The 15,167-nt window shown below is 47.9% G+C and overlaps 1 long non-coding RNA gene across 1 annotated transcript in view; it reads right to left on the bottom strand.

Moving 5' to 3' along the window:
* The window catches only part of LOC135812321 (uncharacterized), a 42,902-nt gene that overhangs the window by 6,031 nt on the left and 21,704 nt on the right, over positions 1–15,167 (bottom strand). Inside the window, exon 3 of the long non-coding RNA XR_010552788.1 lies at positions 2,351–2,665. This is a non-coding gene — a long non-coding RNA (uncharacterized LOC135812321). The remainder of the gene's footprint in view (positions 1–2,350; positions 2,666–15,167) is intronic.

Here is a 15,167-nt window from a genome sequence, read left to right as displayed (position 1 = left end):
CGCTTACTCTCCCAGCAGGTTCTGTGCATGTTGCTCATACAGTAAAACCTGGCTAAGAGGCACACTTCACTGATAATTCGACAATACGCTTCGTGTTGCGTTCGTCCAACACTTCAGCGCTTCAGCAGCCGCGCTCGCCGCAGCCATAGCTTCCCTCCTCTGCAGGGCAAGAGTCTGGGCCTTCCGCTCCAGCACGGTGTCCACTGTCAATGCCACAGGAGCGGAGGCAGCGTGGTCACTCCATGCACTACATGCCTGTGACTCGGAGAGGCGGCAGGTCGAGAGGGCACACCCAGGTAGCCCAACAATACCCAGCCCCAGAGGCTCCGAGATATGCCGAGACTGCCATCGCTGGTACGCAGACATAGGCACCAAATCCGGGATAGCCATCCTGCCATGCCGAATAGGGAGTCTGAACACTCTCAAATCACTGGCAGACAATGCAGGTTGCCCTACAACAACTGGCAAAAAAACTCTGAGAGAGGTAAGTTTCCACAGGAGCAAGTACCTCCTCACCTAGGTCCATAGCCCGAAGCGAATACGTCCATGTATGTCTCAAACCATGCGTCCTTGCAGCATAAGCCGCACGAGGCTCCACCGCTGCACCATTAGAACTGTTGTAACTCGCTTTTCTCTACCTGCTCCCAGTCCCGTGCCATCTCCACACTTGTACAAAGGGACGACGATAACTACATTTAGAAGACTGTTTATTGACACGTCGAAGAAACACAACTAGACATGACGAACTCAAGACCAAGACATGAAGAACTCAAGATGAAGACTGCTTTTCACACCACAGCAACACGCGCATGCACCAACATGACGTACACACGACGTACACAAAATAACGTACTACAACTTAACTCCCTCCCAAGAGCAGAATCGTCCTCGATTCTAATAATAGAACAGAGTAAAAAGGGGATAAGATCACACAAATCACTCAATCATACCACACCAGTCACACCCATAAATAAAACACCTCTGCCCGCACTGCAGATTATTTTTAAATAAAATATTAAAAAAATGTTAAACTCTGTCCTCCCACCCAGAACACCAGCCACGATCGCTGTCACACGTGTGGGAACTGATAACCTCAAAACTCTAACTAATGCTTCACTAAACACACCACCTCACGACCACGGAAAAATTCTAAAAATGTGAGAGCACAAATCATAGGAATAACAAAAAGAACAAAATCCACTGGCTCTGTGGGGGCCTCTAGTTATCCTCATAGAAGAGCAAATAAAAAATAAAACAGAACACACGCGCTGTGCGGGCGCCTCTTTACCCTCGAGGAGAGTAAATAATGAAGAACAAAATGTTGGGAGAACAGAAAATACAAAACTCACATACTCCTCACGTTCACAACAACACACGTACCCTCTCACCAACGAAACTCCTCACGCCGTCTGCCATGTCGTCCACCATCTCCAAAAGTGCTGCTCAGTGTTGCCATCCTCACTTCTGCAGCATCTTCTTTTTCTCTTCACCTTCCATCCTTCTTTTTTCTTTTCTTTTCAGGTTCTTCTGGGCACAGTTTTACGTCGTGTCCGTGACCACCAGTCTTGACGACTGACAAGAGACGGGAGAGACGAATGATGAAGGACGAGGACGGCGGACGAATTTCTTGAAGACGGACGAAACTGTGACGATAGGATGATTGGAGATGACATCGGAAACTGGGAGCGAAGGCCTCGCAGGACGAATCCAGAAGTTGAAGTTTATAACAATTTCCATTACCGCTGCCACCAATGTTGTAACTCGCCTTTCTCTACCTGCTCCCAGTGCCATGTCATCTCCACACTTGTACAAAGGGACGACGATAACTACATTTAGAAGACTGTTTATTGACACGACGAAGAAACACAACTAGACATGACGAACTCAAGACGAAGACATGAAGAACTCAAGACGAAGACTGCTTTTCACACCACGGCAACACGCGCATGCACCAACATGACGTACACACGACGTACACAAAATAACGTACTACAACAGAACCTTCAGCTCTTGAATCCTCTCATCCGGTCGCTGAATTGCAATAATATCATTTGCTTTAGTGCTCTACATTCTGTAGGACAAATTGTGGAATTTGTGGGTTCAACAATAAACAGGGCGTCACAGGGCAGTAGGAAGTGGTACGCCCAGGGCCCCTGGGTTGTCTGGGTTCTTCAATGTAGTAAATGTATCTACGCAATCCGCACCGTGCCAGTCCAAAAGAACGTTCGGTTCTAAAATTTCTTAGTGTTCTTTCGGACTGGTGTGGATTGCGCAGATGCATGTACTACATTTAAGAACTACATGTAGTGATTATAAACCAGCTTATTGTTTCAAGATACAATGCGCTTACCTGCAATGCTAGTGGTAGCGGTGGCAGTGCCCGCAAACGTGGTCACTGTTCCTTGGCTATCTTCAAAATATGCGTTGGGAACCGTGTATATCGAGTCTTCCTCCTGCGAACTGAATGGAATGATGACAGTACTCAACCCGCCACTAACACATGAAGTGATGGGATGTATTACCGAACTTGCTGTGGCACCAGAAATGGAAACCCTGTCCAATTTGAAGCAATATTTTGCAGGCATAAACGAAGCGGAATTCAGAACGAGTTTGACGCTGAAACTAGTTGCCATAACCTTAGCAAATGTAGCTGTTGCCGTTGCAGCTACACGAGAAGTAAATATAAGAAACATTCAACATAACAAACATCAAACAGGAACCTTTTACATAGTGCCCTGAATCAAGGAAAGTGAGCACATGAAACTGAAAACTGCAGTTCAAAATTACATGGTAAGACAGAAAAGGACCAAGGAACTACAAATTATGCTATAATGTCCACTAATATCAAATAAGTATTCTTTCTAGACCAACCAACTCAATGTCCACTAACACCACAAGTTACTTGACAATCAGCTCATGCAAAAAATGGGTTGTGGCTACAAAAATAAATAGGCTGGCGGCAGGGACACCCTAATGCTGCACTCGGCTCAGCACTATCCAAAACATTTCGTTATCGCAGATCACGATACAGAACCCTGAGTAATGCGTACAGGGAAGTCCTGTGTGGAGCTTGCAAATGGAAATAGAAATAAATAGGCTTGCAACGAATATTCTATAAGGTTAATGAACGAATACTTTCCTTATCCGACAAAAAGCGATTATTTTTCACCAAATTCTTGGTATTTTAAATAGATTTTTTAAAAGAGGTCGGAGGCGGAAAATACTTTAAACACAAAGGTAAGTATTAGGTGGCAAGTATCCACGCAAACACACATCCAGTCAAATAAGGCATTTGTCATCAAGTATCCGAACGTTTTCAGTCCCTTCTCATCAAGGATTGTACAGGGAATGGCTCAAGTTGTAAAGACCAAAACTTATATAGCGTAAAGATAGTGAGATAACAGCACTCGTGACAGGTGGAAAATTATCAAGTTCAGAATGACACAAAACTCGAAGGAAAATAATAATAGTGACAACATCATAGTGAGCAAATTAAGTTACATTGTTAACACCTCGACGAGGAGTGACACCAAACTATTGTAGCAACAAAACATTTTCTTTCTGTACACAAAGTTCAGGATCTAACTTACGTATATACAAAGCTTCTAACACAGCCAAATGCAACGCCCATCTACCACGTATCAATATTGAGAAAACATCATCACTGGCAGGGGCGCGACTGGTACAACCATGGCCGTACCACTTTTCGAAAAGTGTGGTCTGTCCGGAACGTTGGAAAACCGTAATAAAAAAATCAGGATCCATCGATGCATATGCGCATCAGACTTTGACCTTTTTCTAGACTCGTACTCGTAGATCTGCCATATATCTGAGTACGAGTACTGTACTCGACTGCACACTGAACAGTCATGCACAGTCATGTCACGTCAGTGCATTGCATACGATACTGACGTCGCGACTCGTAGATATACGAGTACGAGTCGTGCGTGCCAGATACTGGATACTGTACTGCCATGGTGCATGTCCATGCATGATTCATATTAGTCCTGCCTTGCTTGTTGTACCGAACTTTTGCTCGAAATAAATAAACTAGGCCAGGAAGTCGCACTGTACAGACTCTCCAGTCAGTTCGTTCTGAGATCGGTGATGGCGGAGACACCTTTGCCAGAAGTTGGCGAAGAGCCGTTTCAGCCAAGAGACAACGAGTTTCCGAAGCTACGGAGTGAAGGTAGTTGTGTTTTGCCGTTTTCAGCCCAAGTGGTTTGATCCGTTCCCTTGGCTTCACTGGGACGTTAGCAGCGAGAAAGTGTTTTGCTACGCTTGCGTACGTGTGCGTCCAGGCAGAATCTGATCTCTTCAGGACATGCGGATTCGGCATTTATCTCGACAGGCTTCCAGAATTGGCAAGAGGTAAAGCGAGTGATGACAGATCACGCTGTATCAGGATGTCACAAGGAGGCTGTGGAGCGCTTACAGCAAATCCCTCAAGTGGTCGGTGATGTTGGGGAGCTGTTAGACTCGCAACGAGCGAAGCATCGACAGCAACACCGCCAGTGCTTCTTCAAGATCCTGTAGATGCTGAAGTTTCTGGCCAGGCGAGGACTTCCTCTTCGAAACACAACTAAGGAAGATGGTGAAGTTGACGGGCACTTCATGCAGTTGCATCTCCTACGTGTCCATGCACGTCTCTTCTGATCGTGAAATTCTATGACTTAATTGTGCCAGAAGTGTTCCAGAAGTTCCCAGAACGCAGGATTTTGTGTCTTTTTTACATTTTCCCCGGGGGAGGTCCCCCCTCTAACACGGCCTTTGGCCGCGCCGACCTTTGGTCGTACAACTTCCAAAACTCCTTCTACGCCCCTGTCTGTACAACTCACGACAATTGGTACGGGCTAACAGATGTTGCTTCATTGACGAAGTGCGATTCTTAGCTCCGTTGGGTGTTGTCTCCTTCAATGTCCCGTCATCTAGCCTTTTTGCGGCACCAGCACAGTTCGTCTCTGTCTGTTTCCGCGGCCTTCCATGTTTCCTGACACTGTCCATTGTGTGTGAGAGGCCCAGAGTCCTTTCAGCTACATCTCCTCCATTGCGGTCTTCGGTTGAGCTTCTTACTCCAACTTGTCCGGTGTCCGATGTCGAGGTTTGTTTTCGCGGTCCACCACATTTTTGAATGTTCATTGTCACTTCCATTGTCGTACGTATGTCCTCACCAGTCCGTATTTTCATGTGTGTTTGCGTGGATACTTGCGACCTGATACTTACCACCGTTTCTAAAGTATTTTTAATAGTATAATATTTAACAAGAAGTCGGAGGCGGATAATACTTTAATAACGAAGGTACGTGTTAGGTCGTAAGTATCCACGCAAACACACATCCAGTCAAAATAAGGCACTTGTCAAAGTATCCGAACGTTTTCGGTCCCTTCTCATCAAGGATTAAACAGGGAATGGCTCAAGTTGAAAAGACTAAAACTTATATAGCGTAAAGATATGAGATAACAACACTCGTGACAAGGTGAAAAAAAGTATCAAGTTCAGCACGACACAAAACTCGAAGGACATAATAATAGCGACAAGAACACAGTGAGCAAATTAAGTTACATTGTTAACACCTCGACGAGGAGTAACACCAAACAATTGTAGCGACAACACATTTTCTTTTTGTACGCAAAGTTCAGGATCTAACTTACGGATATACAAAGCTTCTAACACAGCCAGATGCAACGCACATCTACCACGTGACAATATTGAGAACACATTATCACTGTACAACTCACGACAATTGGTACGGGCTGACAGATGTTGCTTGATGGACGAAGTGCGATTCTTAGCTCCGTTGGGTGTAGTCTCCTCCAATGTCCCGTCATCTCGCCTCTTCGCGGCATCACCACTATCCGTTTCTTTGCTTTTCCGCGGCCTTCCACGTTTTCTGACACTAGGCGTTGTGTGCGCGATGCCCAGTGTCCTTTCAGCTACGTCTCCTCCATTGCGGATTTCTATTGATCTTCTTACTCCAACTTGTCCGGTGTTCGATATTGAGGTTCGTTTTCGCGGTCTACCACGTTTTCGAATATTGACTGTTGTTGTCACTTCCGTTGTCGTTGTACGTGCGTCCTCACCAGTCCGTATTTTTACTTGGCTTCGCATAACCCTTCCCGACGCAGACAGATCCTTTGTCAATTTCGGTGGTTTACGTGTCGGTCTTTCACCATCCTTCAAGCTGTTCTCAGCTGGACCCTGCGCTATACACGCGGAGGAGGACGGGCATGCAGTGATATCTTCACAGGAAGAGGAAGATCCACCGATGGACTGGACAGCACATTTTTTTGGAGGACGACCACGGCGAGGACGACAATCACGCGCATCAAGCGGAACAAAACTTAACGGCACATGTTGACGAATGCGCGCGCCCAGGTGCTGAAGGGTTCTACCTACATACCGATCTTCACATTGTCGGCATTGAAAGAAATAGATAAGGTTACTTTTACTAAGGGTAGGTAGAACATCCTTCTCACACTGAACGCACGCACTGTCCCAAATATGACGTACAGCTTGACGCACGGATAAGATGGACATACGATACCACGAACATCCTTCTCCACGCGCGCAGAACCGGCGCCAACCCAGGGTAAACGGAGCACCACTGGGCAAAGGTCAGGTCCAAATTGGATCGGCTTGTCTGTCGCCGGTTTTTCGTTGATAAGCTTGGCCAGAAATTCCTTTGGATAGCCGTTGTTCGTAAATATTGATGTCAGTCTGTCTAATTCGTCCTGCAATAGATGAGGGGAACATATTCTATGCGTAAAACTAGCGCTTTCACAAGATGTTTCTTCGATTTCGTTGGAGTATAGCTCCCCCACGGAATGTAGAGGCCGGTGAAAGTTGGCTTCCTATAGATAGTGGTGTCCAAACTCTTAGTGTTAATGTTGCGTGAAATTTGTACATCCAAGAAGGATAATCTGCCGTTTTGTTCCGCTTCCGACGTGAATCTCAACGCCGGATGGAGGCTATTCAGAGTTAGTAGAAAAGTCCCACAGACATCCTCATCCTCATCGTGACAGTACACATCGTCTACAAAACGACAGTACATAGAGGGCCACAATGATGGACTAATGGACGCTTCACAGAACCCTACAAATATATTAGCCAATACAGGACCAAGTGGCGAGCCCATGGCAACGCCATCTATTTGTTTATACATAACGTTGCCAAATGAAAACTCAACGCCAGATGTAACCATTAACATGAGTTTCACAAACTCCGTTTCGTTCAAGGACGGCGGAGTAATGGACTTATTGTGGTACAGTGTTGTTGCGCAGATGTCAATGGTCTCCCGTAGTGGCACGTTAGTAAATAAGCTGACCACGTCATACGAACACATGAATCCGCTCGATTCAAAGTTTGCGTCCCTTAGCTTTTCCACAAACTCGAAAGTATCTTTGACGCAGTGGCTGTTGTAGAGGTTGAGTACCGGCTGTAGCATGGCACATAGCCACTTGGATGTTTTAAATTGCGGCGAATTGACAAAGGATCTGTCTGCGTCGGGAAGGGTTACGCGAAGCCAAGTAAAAATACGGACTGGTGAGGACGCACGTACAACGACAACGGAAGTGACAACAACAGTCAATATTCGAAAACGTGGTAGACCGCGAAAACGAACCTCAATATCGAACACCGGACAAGTTGGAGTAAGAAGATCAATAGAAATCCGCAATGGAGGAGACGTAGCTGAAAGGACACTGGGCATCGCGCACACAACGCCTAGTGTCAGAAAACGTGGAAGGCCGCGGAAAAGCAAAGAAACGGATAGTGGTGATGCCGCGAAGAGGCGAGATGACGGGACATTGGAGGAGACTACACCCAACGGAGCTAAGAATCGCACTTCGTCCATCAAGCAACATCTGTCAGCCCGTACCAATTGTCGTGAGTTGTACAGTGATAATGTGTTCTCAATATTGTCACGTGGTAGATGTGCGTTGCATCTGGCTGTGTTAGAAGCTTTGTATATCCGTAAGTTAGATCCTGAACTTTGCGTACAAAAAGAAAATGTGTTGTCGCTACAATTGTTTGGTGTTACTCCTCGTCGAGGTGTTAACAATGTAACTTAATTTGCTCACTGTGTTCTTGTCGCTATTATTATGTCCTTCGAGTTTTGTGTCGTGCTGAACTTGATACTTTTTTTCACCTTGTCACGAGTGTTGTTATCTCATATCTTTACGCTATATAAGTTTTAGTCTTTTCAACTTGAGCCACTCCCTGTATAATCCTTGATGAGAAGGGACCGAAAACGTTCGGATACTTTGACAAGTGCCTTATTTTGACTGGATGTGTGTTTGCGTGGATACTTACGACCTAACACGTACCTTCGTTATTAAAATAGTATAATACATACTATTTTTAAATGGCTCAATATCTGAGAAAATCGACCTTGGGGGGCTGTTTTGGTGAAATTGATTTTTTTTATTGCAAATTGATGTCTAGCCTTTAATAGAGTATCGTGACTTCGTTTCACGGCCATCAGACCAATATTGACCATGAAGCAATGCATTTTATGGTCAGGAATCATGATAAGGAATTGTTCATTTTTTACAAATTTTGAAAGCTCAATGTGTTTGGTGACACCAAAAATTGTTTCCATGTGATATCAATGACCAACTTTAGTAGAGTGTTCTGACTGTTCAGGTACTTCATTTCCAGCATTCACTTTATTGTGCGATTCGCCTCGTTCGAACTGAAACCAGACAGTTCGATCCCGTCGTACCTGCGTACGACAGAAGGCTCCCACGAGCTCCGCATCATCTACGATGGCCAGGCAGGCACGTGCAGGCTATGTGGCCAGATAGGTCACATCGCGCGTACCTGCTAAAACCGTCGCAGTGCACACACCTCCACGCATGCCGGCAGAGAAGGCAGCAGCACTGGCAGCACAGAGCGGAACAGCGGAGCTGAAGCTGACTCTCATGCTCACCGTACCGATTCTGCACCAAAAGCGGCCCAGAGTTCGACCCACGCCAGCGCAGTATCCAAAACGACCTCCGACGGTGCCAACAGCACGCCGAAAGCAGACCTGCTCCCCAGCTCGCACCCAAACGACCCAGTCCACGACCAGTATGACATTACATCGCCCACGTCGGCAACAAGCACGACCGTGCACCCCGGAACGCCGCCAAGCAGCACAGGTACAGCTACAGGTACGACAACATCCAACTCACCGCACACCGACACAACTACTCCTACCACCACAACATGCAATCACCAAGATTTGGCGCGTGCTGAAGACCTCCTCTCCTCACTGGTGACTAACACAGACATGTCCAAACAGCCAGTAAACCCCTGGATTACCTCTGAACGACGCAGGAGAACCAGTCCCAGTGCGGAATCCTCGCCTGATTTCAAAAATTCCAAAAAACAAAAAGAGAGCAACAGCATCGACCCTGGCCACTGCCAGCCCCTTGCCCCAGCACAGGGCTCACGCTTCAGCCCACTGGTGTCACAGGATACTCAATCCTAGCATACAGTGACGTTGTTCTCCACACCTTTTACGTTTTTCATTATTACTTTCTCCTGCAATGAAGGGTAGCAAGCATCTTCGCATTCTCTGCACAAACGCTTTTGGCCTAGCCAGCAAACTTCCCGACCTACAGCACGCACTCCTGCAGCATCAGCCCGACGTCGCAAATGTGACAGAAACAAAGTTCAGTGCGGAGAAAGTGCTTCCCTCTGGCAGTAGTTTCCCCGGATACAGCTTACCATTTCGGTTCGATAGAACGGCACATGGGGGAGGGGTAGCCATCTGGGTGAAGTCGTCACTCCCCTCCATGCTCATCCCTGAACTCATGTCCCCCGCACATGAGATCATCTGGGTCTCTCTCCAGCTGGGACCAGGTCTCCGCACCATCTTGGAAGCAGTGTATCGGCCGGGGTCCTGTGCCCCTAGCGATCTCACCCTAATTGATCATCTCGACACCATCCTTTTTTTCTTTTTTTCTTTTTTCTACAAAATCCACATATCTCCAGACAGTGGGGTGAATGATGGAGTGTGGTGGTGGGGCCCATTAAGCTCCGCCGACCAGAGGTCTCGGCTTCATAGCTCCATGGACACCTCCCAGAAGCTAGACACCAGGCCCCCTACATTATCCTAGCTGGCGATTTCAACGTGCACAACCGGGCTTGGTTGAGCAGCTCGAAAACTACGCCTGCAGGCGAGGCTCTCGAAGATACCTGCGCTTCCCGTCTTCTTTTTCAGCACATCACAGTACGGACCAGTGGAGACAACACGCTAGACCTCATAATGTCAACGTTCACATCCCCAGTAACTACATGTATACTTCCGCCCCTCGGTCGATCTGATCATGCAGTTGTACTGTCAGACTTTTCTTCTGTGCTCCCTAGACGTGAACCGCCTGTTAAGCGAACAGTATTTCGCTACAACAGGGCAGACTGGGATCGCCTCAGGGCGCACCTTCGCAACTTGGAATGGGGTACTATCATCACGAACGACCCAGAAACTTCATGTGAGCAGGTTCCCACTTCGATAACTGCAGTTGTTGCACAGTTTGTCCCATCCAAAGTTCTGGAAACGGGGCCTTCCGATCCGGTATGGTGCACTCCTGAATGCACCCAGACCGAGAGGGAGAAGGAGAAGCGCTGGCGCGACTGGAGAAAACACTCTTATGACCCAGCACTTCAGCAGGCATTCACCAATTTCGTGACTGTAGCAATCGCCACCCAGTTCCGATCACGACGTGCAAAGGAGGACAGCCTCCGTCGCAGCCTTTCAACTGGGTCCCTCAGAGACAAACAGTGGTGGACGAAGTTGAAGAGCACTGCAGGCAACCGCACACAGCCCGAAATTCCCCTAATTGTCGACTCTGTTGGCCGCGAGTGGGCAACGAGCTCAGAGAAAGCAGAGGCATTCGCTCGCTTCTTCTCGAAGAAATGCAGTGTTGCCGGTCCGGACCTTGTGGAGGCTGACCTACCGGACCCTGCTCCTTCAGATGCTCCACCTCTTCGCACCATCCGCTTCCGCCCAGAGGCTGTGCGCCGCCTCCTGGCAAAGCTCGACGTCTCCAAGGCTACAGGGCCTGACGGTATTTCTGCTCGCGTCCTTAAGGAATGTGCCCACGAGCTCGCAGAGCCACTGTCCAAGCTATTTGCTTGATGCTTCCGGTCTGGAGTCCAACCTAGGATGTGGAAGACGGCCAACGTGGTTCCAATCCACAAGCGATCTTCCCGCTCAACCCTTAAGAACTATAGGCTCGTATACTTACTGTGCATAATCTCGAAACTCATGGAAACTCTAGTAAACAGACACATCGTAAACTATTTTGAGGACCACCATCTGCTCACGTCGCACCAGTTTGGATTTCGCAGAGGCCTCAGCACATCAGACGCTTTGCAAGCTCTCCAAACTGTGCCTCATCCAGGCCTTTGTACTCATACAGTGTGGTGTCGTGTGTGACGGAATCGAGCGTCAAGGTCGCCTGGATCTCACCAAGACTGGTCAAGGGTGCGCCATCAGCGGTGCGCACAACATCTTTGTCGGTAGGCAGATTCTCAATAAAGTCTCCGAGAAGCTCGTGGTGTGCAGGGCCAATAGCGTTGATGTCGCTGCCGGTGTCAGGAAGCTGACCGACAGTCCTCTTAGACGCAGACGGACACATCATTAAGAAGTGACCGGTGCGTTGGCAGCCGTTGCATTTGCAATCTGCAGCAGGGCAGGGTCGCTTGCTATGAGCGGTGCGGCCACTGTTGGGACACTTGTCCAGCGAGGGCTTGCTGCCAGACTTGGAATCCTTGGTTGCGGGTGCTCGAGCTTGCTTGGATGCCATTCCTTTCTGCTTCTTATAGCTGGAATGAACGGCACTCACGGACTCGTCTCCAGTGGCCTAACTGGGGATACGTGATGAGGTTTGACTGGCAGCCTCCTCGGCGCGGCATAGGTCGACCCAGGTTGCCAGGGTTAGATCCTTCATTGCCAGCAGCTTGTGTCGAAAGTCATCCTGCAGGATGCCGGTAACGTGTTAGCTTGGAGTGACTGCTGGCATGTTTGACACATACGTCCTGAGCATGTCGAACAGACATCCAAAACGGAGAAGTTGCACGCATGAAAGAACTCCCTCAAGAATGTGTACCACGCGTCGAACGTCTCTCCAGGTTGCTGGGCACGGCGGTAAAATTCAATCATGTCCAGCAGGGGGTTGCGCTGGCGCCGGATGAACTTGCGTAGTTCAACCATGGCCTCCGGGACATCATGGGTGTTTGGCACCACAATCACACCTTCAAGCACGAAACGTCTCAGGTCCTCATCCAAGGCCTGCCTAAGGCCGCGGTCACACCGAGCTCGATTCAGCCGTTCAGCCGAAAAAAGCGCTTGTTTACGTCACTATTACCATGGAAATGGCTGAAAAATGTCCTACAAGCGACTTTCAGCCGTGGCTGACTCTCAGCCGTTTTTTTCCGGCTTGTTTCAGCCACAGCTTGTACAAGCGGCTGAAAGCCAAAATTCAAAAAATAATTTGAGTGCGCTTGGAGCTCCGGAGCACACCATGTAGCTAGTTGACATGATGAACTGATATTGATGTTCTTTCTTGTGTCCGTGGAACCGTGCTATCCCTGTGCCTTTAGTTTTGACCGTGAGTCTGTCTACCCCAACTACACTGTATTCAGTTTGATTTGGATTTTGTCCGACGACCATGGATTTCTGCCGCTGTGCCTCTAGACTGCTGCGTAGATTGTTGGAGCTGTGGTTTGAGGCCAAGACAAGGCACCACACTCACGACCGAATTCATGAAGAAAGCCGGGTACGAAGAAGAGAGTGGATTGCAACTGAGTTCAATAACGGCAACCGGCGTGGCAGAAAGCTCGATATCAGGAAACACCACCCGAACCATCGCGTCCATGCACACCGAACAAATAAAAAGAGCACGACTTCGCAATTCAGAATCCGGGCTTCCTTTGCTTCTTCATCAAAACTGAACACTAGAACAAGTACAGTTTTAGATCGCGAACGTTCTGCTCTCCAGTTTCTTGCAAACATTGGTGTGTTTCGAGATATTCAAAATTTGGCGGGTAAGAAAAACAAGCCACTCAAGCTTTGCACTCAAGGTCTGGTGTGACCGCGTCACAGGGATCACGCAAGCCAGCTGAGCGCCAGCGATAACAAGCCCAAAGTGGCTTGTTTCGGTGTGACCGGGGCCTAAGGCCCCGGTCCCACTGAAACAAGCCACTTTGGGCTTGTTATCGCTGGCGCTCAGCTGGCTTGCGTGATCCCTGTGACGCGGTCACACCAGACCTTGAGTGCAAAGCTTGAATGGCTTGTTTTTCTTACCCGCCAAATTTTGAATATCTCGAAACACACCAATGTTTGCAAGAAACCGGAAAGCAGAACGTTCGCGATCTAAAGCTGTACTTGTTCTAGTGTTCAGTTTTGATGGAGAAGCAAAGGAAGCCTGGACTCTGAATTGCGAAGTCGTGCTCTTTTTATTTGTTCGGTGTGCATGGACGCGATGGTTCAGGTGGTGTTTCCTGATGTCGAGCTTTCTGCCCCGCCGGTTGCCATTCTTCAACTCAGTTGCAATCCACTCTCTTCTTCGTACCCGGCTTTCTTCATGAATTCGGTCGTGAGTGTTGTGCCTTGTCTTGGCCTCAAACCACAGCTCCAACAATCTACGCAGCAGTCTAGAGGCACAGCGGCAGAAATCCATGGTCGTCGGACAAAATCCAAGTCAAACTGAATACACTGTAGTTGGATAGACAGACTCACGGTCAAAACCAAAGGCGCAGGGATAGCACGGTTCCACGGACACAAGAAAGAACATCAATATCAGTTCATCATGTCAACAAGCTACATGGTGTGCTCCAAGCGCACTCAAATTATTTTTGAATTTCATCTTTAAGCCGCTTGTACAAGCTGTGGCTGAAACAAGCCGAAAAAAAACGGCTGAGAGTCAGCCACGGCTGAAAGTCACTTGTAGGACATTTTTCAGCCATTTTCATGGTAATAGTGACGTAAACAAGCGCTTTTTTCGGCTGAACGGCTGAATCGAGCTCGGTGTGACCGCGGCCTAAACGCGGCCATCCTTGTCTCGCGGGGCTGCGCTGACAACAGCTGACACCGGGAGTAGTCCTCCCAGGCCTCGCTCCATGACACAAATTCAGCTAGATTTGCCGACGACAACAATATGGGCCGATCCACAGCGACGGGCTTGATGGATGGAGCAGGAGCAGACGAAGCAGGTCCACTTGTGCTTGACTGCAGCAGAGTTTGGAGCTGCGCATCGCGCTGAGCAGATGCTTGCACTTGAGCTTGGATCAGCTGCACAAGTTGGTTGATGTTCGGCTGTGACTTAGCACCATCCGCCATGGCGAAATCACAACTATCGATATCGTACTACAAGCCTACGAAAAAATTCTAGAACTTGGAAACGGACAATTTTCGAAGCGAAACGAAAACGGGCAGAGAGCAACACTACAGGTGGGCCAATCTACAACTGCAATGGAACTACTAGTATACTAAGACTACAGGTAGAGTATCCTGTTCACTGCGCCATGTTGTGTCAACAAACGCAAACACACGAGGTAGGGTTTGTGCCTTATCTTTTAAAAGACAAAGAGAAAAGACTTCTTGTCCGTAGCAAAGGACAGGCAGAAAACCGTGATGCATGTGTGTACTAGTATGCATACACACGCGAATGAAAAAGGGCAATGCGTACAACAGGCAGAACATAATATGGATACATCAGTTACCAGGAAAAACATGGCATTTGGCCGTGTTCGCCGCACTCGAGCACTCGGCTTTTTTTTCAAAATCTTGTTTTGAAAAATACTTCCAGTCTTTTGGCAGCACTTGGATTGGATCATGGAGACCAGTCACAATGCGATCTGTACAAGTATTGTTGTGGTCACAGGAGTGTGATTCCCACCTACTTATACAATGTGACGTCATGTACATGTATGTGCTGTGTACATTATGCGACATATACACATACATGGGTCTCTGTTTTATTATTCTGTGTTTTATGCGTGTTTTGTGAGCGGATCTTTCATGTGATCGCTTAGTTCTGCGTGCTTACTGATGCGCAATCGCATGGGCACTGTTGTCGTAGAGGGGACGGTTTCAAATAGGACACAGGTTACAAACCGGAACGGACTCAATATTCACTTTCTCTCTTGGTATTTCGATTAGAAAACATATGTCACAGTGA

This window comes from Sycon ciliatum, chromosome 3, assembly GCF_964019385.1.
Source record: "Sycon ciliatum chromosome 3, ocSycCili1.1, whole genome shotgun sequence".
NCBI classification, from domain to species: domain Eukaryota; kingdom Metazoa; phylum Porifera; class Calcarea; order Leucosolenida; family Sycettidae; genus Sycon; species Sycon ciliatum.
Note: the sequence above shows the minus strand (reverse complement) of the source record. Positions and strands in the feature narration are given on the sequence as shown.